Below are 9,239 nucleotides of genomic sequence, written 5' to 3'. Positions count from 1 at the left end.
AGCCAGCTGACCATAGAGTTGATCAGAGACCAGAATGGCTCCAATCATCTCTATGGCCTAAGAAACCGGAAGCTACAAGCATTTCATGACTTAGATTTCGCCGGATATAAACAGCGCCATTGGGAAATTGGCAAAGCATTTTATCACACCGATCTTGGTGTGGTCAGATGCTTTGAGGGTAGAGGAGAGATCTAGGGTCTAATAGACCCCAATTTTTTTCAAAAAAGAGTACCTGTCACTACCTATTGCTATCATAGGGGATATTTACATTCCCTGAAATAACAATAAAAATGATAAAAAAAATGAAAGGAACAATTTAAAAATACAATAAAAAAGCAAAATAAATAATTAAAAAAAAAAAAAGCACCCCTGTCCCCCCGTGCTCATGCACAAAGGCGAGCGCAAGCGTCGGTCTGGTGTCATATGTAAACAGCAATTGCACCATGCATGTGAGGTATCACCGCAAAGGTCAGATCAAGGGCAGTAATTTTAGCAGTAGACCTCCTCTGTAGATCTAAAATGGTAAGCTGTAAAGGCTTTTAAAGGCTTTTAAAAATGTATGTAGTTTGTCGCCGCTGCACGTTTGTGCGCAATTTTAAATCATCTCGTGTTTGGTATCCATGTACTCGGCATAAGTTCATCTTTTTTATCTCATCAAATATTTGGGCAATATAGTGTGTTTTGGTGCATTAAAATTAAAAAAAGTGTGTTTTTTCCAAAAAAATTGCATTTGAAACACCCACCATTTTAATCTGTAGGGCCTTTGCTTTAAAAAAATATATAATGTTTGGGGGTTCAAAGTAATTTTTTTGCAAAAAAAAAAAATTTTCATGTAAAAAAAAAAGTGTCAGAAAGGGCTTTGTCTTCAAGTGGTTAGAAGAGTGGGTGATGTGTGACATAAGCTTCTAAATGTTGTGCATAAAATGCCAGGACAGTTCAAACCCCACCCCCCATGACCCCTTTTTGGAAAGTAGACACCCCAAGCTATTTGCTAATAGGCATGTTGAGTCCATGGCATATTTTATATTTTGTCACAAGTTTCAGGAAAAATTACACATTTTTTTTTTTTGTTTTTGCACAAAGTCGTCACTAAATAATATATTGTTCAAACATGGCATGGTTATATGTGGAATTATACCCCAAAATGCATTCTGCTGCTTCCCCTTGAGTATGGGGATAACTCATATGTGAGACCTTTTGGGAGCCTAGCCGCGTACAGAACCCCGAAAACCAATCACCGCCTTCAGGATTTTGAAGGGTGTAAATTTTTGATTTTATTCCTCACTAGCTATCACAGTTTTGAAGGCCATAAAATGCCAAGATAGCACACCCCCCCCCCCCCCCCAAATGACCCCATTTTGGAAAGTAGATACCCCAAGCTATTTGATTATAGGCATGTTGAGTCCATGGAATATTTTATATTTTGCCACAAGTTGCAGGAAATTTTTTTTTTTTTTTTGCACAAAGTTGTCACTAAATTATCTATTGCTCAAACATGCCATGGGCATATGTGAAATTACACCCAAAATACATTCTGCTGCTTCTCTACAGGACCCTGAAAACCAATCACCGCCTTCAGGCTTTCTAAGGGCGTAAAATGGTGATTTCACTTCCTCACTACCTATCACAGTTTTGGAGGCCCTTAAATGTCAAGATAGCAGGAACCCCCCCCCCCCAAATGACCCCATTTTGGAAAGAAGACACTTCAAGCTTTATACTGAGAGGTATGTTGTGTCTATGGAATATTTGATATTTTGCCACAAGTTTGAGGAAAATTACAATTTTTTTTTTTTACACAAAGTTGTCACTAAATGATATATTGTTCAAACATGGCATGGTTATATGTGGAATTACACCCCAAAATACATTCTGCTGCTTCTCCTGTGTACAGGGATACCTCATGTGTGAGACTTTTTGGGAGCCTAGCCACGTACAGGACCCCAAAATCCAAGCACCGCCTTCAGGCTTTCTAAAGGCGTAAAATTGTGATTTTACTCCTCACTACCTATCACAGTTACGGAAGCCCTAAAATGTCCAGATAGCACAACCCCCCCCATGACCCCATTTTGGAAAGTAGACACCCCAAGGTATTTGCTAAGAGGCATGGTGAGTATTTTGCAGATATCATTTATTTTTGAAAATGAAGAAAGTAAAGAAAAATGTATTTTTTTTTCTTTTTTCAATTTTCAAAACTTTGTGACAAAGTAAGATCTGCAAAATACTCAACATGCCTCTCAGCAGATAGCTTGGGGTGTCTACTTTCCAAAATGGGGTCATTTGGGGGGGTTTATTGCTAACTGGGCATTTCATGGCCTCCGAAACTGTGATGGGCAGTGAGGAGTGAAATCAAAAATGTACACCCTTAGAAAGCCTGAAGGCGGTGATTGGTTAAGAGTCAGTGTGTTTAGGCATCGGTGATGGACTTATCACTTTTGTGCTTTGCAGCTGCACTTCACTCCAGAGGCCGTTTCTTTCTGCATAATTTCTGTGGACTTTTTTTTTGTCTTATGGACTATCATGTTATATATTGATGTTTAAGTGCTGCACCTGTACCTTTTTTTATCCAATTTTGTTGACTTTTCACCAACATTGTGCGAGCAGCTAAACCTAGTGCTTTGTTAATTTGTGTACCAAGCGCAGCAGATACAAATCATGAATTGGAACACCAATTAAAGTGGAGGTCCACCACAAAAAAAAAATCGCACCAAAAAATCCCTAAAAGATTGTAGGAAAGAAAACAAAAATGTTTAAACTCACCTGAAATGGCTGTTGCTAGGCAGTCTTCCTAATCTGCCTCTTCCTATGCCGCGGTGATATTCTGTCTTCTCCTCCCCGCGTTGTCTTCTGGGGAATGGGGCGCGGTGTGTTATGGGAACTGTGTGTGTCCCACAACACATCGCGTCCCATTCACAAAGCGCTGCGCGACTCGCGCATGCGCAGTAGGAAACGGCCAGTGAAGCCGTAAGGCTCCATTGCCTGTTTCCCTTACCTAGGATGGCGGTGTCGGGACCCCAGAGCCGAGGGACCGGTCGGCCTCGGGCAGCCGACATCGCGGGCACCCAGGACAGGTAAGTGTACTTTTTTAAAGTCAGCAGCTACAGCGTTTGTAGCTGCTGACTTTAAAAATTTTTTTTCCCAGCCGGAACCCCGCTTTAAGAGCCAGGTCTTTTCTTTGTCAAATTTGTTTATTGAAGTTTTATAAGTCAGGGAACAGGTTCAAAAGCAATACAGGAATATACAATAATAAGGTACAGTATAACATTATAATATGACAAAAGATAAAGTTGTCTCTTACTTTAAACAAAAAATTGTCAACTCAGAGAGACATTTCCTATAGTGTTAAGAAAGCAAAAATGTCTAAACATAGACTTTGATAGAATAATGGAATCTCAATAAAACTATAATTTGAGAATATCTAAAGTTTTAAATAAAAGAAGCGTTAAGGAATTGTCGCTCTCATATTTCAAGTAAGAGGAAGTTCCAATAACGTCATAGAAACATGAAATATAATTAAAAGGGACGCTAAATGAACCTTATGAAGAGAAAGGAGTATAAGAAAGGAAAAGGAAAGGTAGGATAGAGAAAGGGTTAGAAAAGAAAGGAAAGAGGAGAGAGGAAAGGAAATGAAAGGGAAGGGATCTCCAAGGTAAGGCGTGTTTTCAACCATTTATTAAATATGAGAAAATGAAAATGCATGAGAAATTTACCCAGGCATCAATAAGGTTGCATCGAAATTAGAAGGCAGGAAATGTGTCGTCCAAGGAAGCCATATATTCTTGAATTTAGGAATTTTTTATCCGTTATAGCCTCTGTTTTGGCATGAACCATGGCTTGATTAATTCTATAACTAGTTTCAGTTAATATCAGGGTACGAGTTTTCCAGGCTTTAGAAATTGTTTGTTTTGCGACTGTAGTAATCTGCAGCATTAGCTTGAACTAATTATTAGGGAGAATTGTCGGTTTTAAATTCAAAAGTGCAATCAAGGGATCAGGAGGATGGACACTGCAAATAATGTCGAGATCATGCGGAATATGATTTCCCAAAATCTTTTGATAATTGGACAGGTCCACCAAGTATGAAAATGTGATCCAGGTTCAGTACAGCCTCGAAAGCAAGAGGAGGAGTAATTGGGGGCAAATTTCACAATTCTGGTAGGAACTAAGTACCAACGTGTAAGTACTTTGCAGTTCGTTTCTAAAGCAGCTATATTTTGAGAGGAGGATTTTGTAGTAGTCCAAATCGTATCCCATTTTGTTGTTTCCAATGAGAATCCAAGATCAGATTCCCACTTAGCTACATATGTGGGCGGACTAGAATCCAATTTAGAAATGAGTTGGGCATAAATGTTCGAAATAAGTCCTTTTGTATGGGGGTCATGTTTACATATGTTTTCAAAGTATGATAATTTATCGAGTGCAAGTCTTCCTTGGATATTAGGCATTTAAAAATTTTTAATCTGAAGATATCAGAAAATTTCCGTGTTTGGAAGTTTGTGACTATTACTTAAGTCTGTGAATGTTTTAAAGGAATTAGAGGATGTAAGATCATGTAATTGGGTCAATTTAAAGGTGGCCAATGTTTTAAAGGTTTTAGGAAATTTCCAGGCAGGATAAAAAAGAGGATTTTTAAGGAACAATAAGAGTGGATTATGAGGAGATTATAAGCCACGTAACAATTTAAATCTGTCCCATATCGCAAGGGATTGTTTAGTTATCGGATTTGTACGTTTTTTCCTGCAAGAGGGCTGTATTCACGGGAGATTGGATATTGATAATGGGTCACAATCTATAGACTCCAGAGCTACCCAAAGTGGTATTTCAGTTGTCACATGGTATTTAGGTATTTGTGCCAAATGAGCCGCATGGTAATAAGTAGATAAATTAGGAAATCCGAGACCACCTTTAAGTTTTGGAAGATATAATGTATGTGTAGGTAAGCAGCGTTTTGAAGAGCCCCAAACAAAGGTTGTTATTTTACGTTGCATTATTCTTAAAAAATATGTTGGGACCGAAATATGTAAAACCCTGAAAAGATAAAGAATTTTAGGTAATATAGCCATCTTAATAACATTGATTTTACCAACCCAAGATATAGGGAGAGAAGACCACTGAGTTAATAAGTTGGTGATCTGTCGAAAGATAGGTGGAAAATTCATCCTAAATAGTTCAGAGAGATGAGGTGTAAGATTAATTCCTAAATATGGAAGACTGGTAGTAGACCATGTGAAAGGGAGAGATGTTTGTGCCTGTTGTACATCTGAGGGGGATAGGGAGATGTTAATGCCATAGATTTTTGAGGATTAATGACTAGACCAGAAATATGAGCAAATTGATCAAGTTCTTGGAGAAGATTAGGAGCGGAAATATGTGGAGAGGACATAAAGATTAAGATGTCATCTGCAAAGAGACAGGTTTTGTGATTTTGTCCAGCTAACTCAAGGCCTTTAATTGAGGGATCAGAGCGAATTGATTGGGCAAGGGGTGCAATGAGTAAGGCAAATATAAGTGGGGATAGTGGGCAACCCTGTCTCGTACCCAGATGTCGAATGTGGTTGATTTATATCCTGCATATTTGACATACGCCTTGGGTTTATCATATAAAGAAGAGATCCAACTAAGGAAATGAGGGCCAAATCCCCAGCATTGTAGGACATAGCGTAGGTAGGGCCACAAAACTGTATCGAACGCTTTTATGATATCTAGAGATGAAAAACAAAGTGGGATTTTCCTAAATTTGGCAATATGCATCAATAGTGCTGCTCTACGTATATTATCCCCCGCTTGACGCTTTGGGATGAAGCCTACTTGATCCCTATGTATTAAAGAGCCAACTATATTATTTAGGCGAGTTGCTAAAACTTTTGCTAAAAGTTTGATTTCTAAATTAAGCACCGAGATGGGTCTGTAATTAGAGCAAGATGTTTCATCAGAGTGGGGTTTAGGTATCATTGAAATAATTGCAGTTAATATTTCAGTTCTAAAGGTATGTCCGTTTAATAGGGAATTAAGGGCTTCAGTCAATACTGGAGCTAGGATAGAAGCAAATTTTTTGTAATACAAGGCTGAAAGGCCATCTGGGCCTGGGTGTTTATTCAATTTAAGGGATTTAATGGCCATCAGGAGTTCACTAGTGGATATTGGGTTTTCAAGGCACTCGCAATGAGCCGGGGGAATAGTTGGAAGAGTGAACTGTAAAAAGAAGGAGTCTGCTGAGGTTTGATCTAGAGGATCTTCCCTGTTATATAGGGAGGCAAGATGCTTTTGGAAGGCATTTAGGATTTTTATAGGGTTACTGGTATATGTACCTTGGGATAACTTCAACTGTATTGGTTTAGAGGGGCGATTTATCTTATTAAGGGCCCGGGCAAGAAGTTTACTAGGCTTATTGGCTTTAAAATAAAATAAGTGTCTGGATTTACGTATCGTTTTATCCGCTGAGTCCGAAAGGAAAAGGTCAAGATCAAGGCGTGTTTTATCCAATTTTAATTTTATTGTAGGAGAGGGGTTAGATTGGAAGAGCACATGTGCAGAATTAAATTCTGCTTCTAGTTTTTGCTGCTTTAAGCGCTTTTCTTTTTTGAGAAAAGAGGCCTGGCGAATACAAACACCTCTAATCACCGGTTTATGTGCCTCCCAAAGTGTCATTGAGGAGATATCAGGAGTCGCGTTAGTATCCAGAGATTCTTTTAAAGCCTTTTCCAAATCTAAGGAATGAGATGGATGTGATAATATAGAATTATTGATAAGCCACGTGGGGTCATGTGCTTTAGGAATTAAAGAAGTGAATGTTGTTAGTACAGCACTATGGTCTGTCCACACAAATGGTATAAGTGAAGAGGAAAGGAGTTCTGGGGTCATGCCAATTGCTATTAATATGTGATCTATTCGGGAGAATGACTTATGTGAATGGGAATAAAAAGTGAATTGTCGTTTTGTGGGATTATTTTCACGCCAAGAGTCTAATAAAGAGTACTGTTGGAGTAATTGTTGGAAGGTTTGCTTTTGCGAATTAAAGGCAATAGATATTGGGGATTTGTCTAAGAACGGATATAGGACTTGGTTTGAGTCACCACAGATTAACAGTGTGCCCATTTTGTGGGTATCGATCACATGTAGCAAGTGGGAAAGAAATTATGTTGGAGTTTTGTTCGGGGCATAATAAGATACCACTGTAATTGGGGAATCGGATAAAAACCCAATTAGTTTCAGGTATCTCCCTTCAGGGTCTTTAATTTCTTTTTGGAGAGAGAAAGGTGTTGTGCGATGGAATGCCACCAATACTCCTTTGTTTGGTTTCAGCCGAAGCTGTAAAAACTTGTGGGTAAAAAGGGCTAAAATATTTGGGAGTTGCTGTAGTAGTAAAGTGCGTCTCCTGGAGACACACAACATGTGCCTTGGTTGATGCCAATGAACGAAACACTTTAGTCCGTTTCTGTGGTATATTTAAACCCTGTACATTTAAAGTAAGTACATTTAAAGGAGCCATAAGAAGGGTATAAAAGACATATGGTCAAAATTAGTCTTTACAATTTGTGTTGCTACACTTACCTCGGAGAAGAGTAAGAACAAGTAGAAGAGTAGGAAGAAGTATGTAAGATAAAGGAGGGGGATAAGGTTTATATAGACAATCAACATTAACCATTTGCCGACCGCCGCATGCCAATGTACGTCCAAAGTTTGGCGGTGGATATCGTTGTTATGGCAGCAGCTAGCTGCCATAACCCCGGTATCCCTGTTTTCGTGCGGCAGTCGGCTTTCGCGAGATCTCTTTTATCGGTGGCGGGAGAGGGCCCCCCCTCCTCCCGCCGTGATCCGGTGCCCTCCGCCGCTTACCGGAGCCGTCGGTAGCGGCGGAGGCGATCGCGTCTGCCTCCCTACTGTGCCTGGAGACGAGTGAGGCTAAGATGGCGCCCACTCGTCTCCATGACACTGCTGGGCGGAAGCGACGTCAAAACGTCACTTCCGCCCATATGCCTTAAAGGCACATTTGTTTCAATGTCATTTTTTTAAATGACTTTTTTTTAATTGCATTTTAGTGTAAATATGAGATCTGAGGTCTTTTTGACCCCAGATCTCATATTTAAGAGGTCCTGTCATGCTTTTTTCTATTACAAGGGATGTTTACATTCCTTGTAATAGGAATAAAAGTGACACAGTTTTTGTTCTTTTAAACAGTGTAAAAATAAATAAAATCATGTAAAATAAATAATAAAGATAAACAATTTTTTTTTAAAACCCCCCGTCCCGATGAGCTTGCACGCAGAAGCGAACGCATACGTGAGTAGCGCCTGCATATGAAAACGGTGGTCAAACCACACGTGAGGTATCGCCGAAATCATTAGAGCGAGAGCAATAATTCTAGCCCTAGACCTCCTCTGTAACGCAAAACATGCAACCTGTAGAATTTTTTAAACGTCGCCTATGGAGATTTTTGAAGGTAAAAGTTTGACGCCATTCCACGAGCGGGCGCAATTTTGAAGTGTGACATGTTGGGTATCAATTTACTCGGCGTAACATTATCTTTCACAATAAAACAAAAAAATGGGCTAACTTTACTGCTGTCTTATTTTTTTTATTTAAAAAAGTGAATTTTTTTCCAAAAAAATCGCGCTTGTAAGACTGCTGCGCAAATACGGTGTGAAAAAAAGTATTGCGGTGACCGCCATTTTATTCTCTAGGGTGTTAGAAAAAAAACAATATATAATGTTTGGCGGTTCTAAGTAATTTTCTAGCAAAAAAACCTGTTTTAAACACGTAAACACCTAAATTCCAAAACGAGCCTGGTCCTTAAGTTTAATTACGCGGATAAGTAAGAAAGTGGCGTACTGGGTACGAAAAATACGAACCCAGAAGCCTAATAGCTATCCAGAGAATTCCCCAAAATTAACAGGAAGGAGGAATACCCAAAGTTAGTGAGATGGGCAGAGCAGTGACATTCTCCTGAGACCATGACAGCCAAAACATATATGAATAAAAAAAAGTATACTAACACCCAAAATCGACTATAATAAGTAATAAGTAAGGGGATAGGGAAAAAAAAGGGATGAGGAAAAAAGGGGAGGGAGAAAAAAAAAATGGGGAATGGGAAAGGAGGGTGAGAAAGAGTAGGAAAACATTGAGTTGAAGCATATTACACATCTATGTAGGGTATAAATTTACGTACTAGGTTTGTTAACCATATATTTAATAAGGGCAGGAGGGAAGGGGTGAAAGAAAAAGAGAGAAAAAAAAAAAAGGGG

Source organism: Aquarana catesbeiana, linkage group LG06 (assembly GCF_042186555.1).
Source record: "Aquarana catesbeiana isolate 2022-GZ linkage group LG06, ASM4218655v1, whole genome shotgun sequence".
NCBI lineage: Eukaryota > Metazoa > Chordata > Amphibia > Anura > Ranidae > Aquarana > Aquarana catesbeiana.
This window is presented reverse-complemented; position numbering follows the sequence as displayed.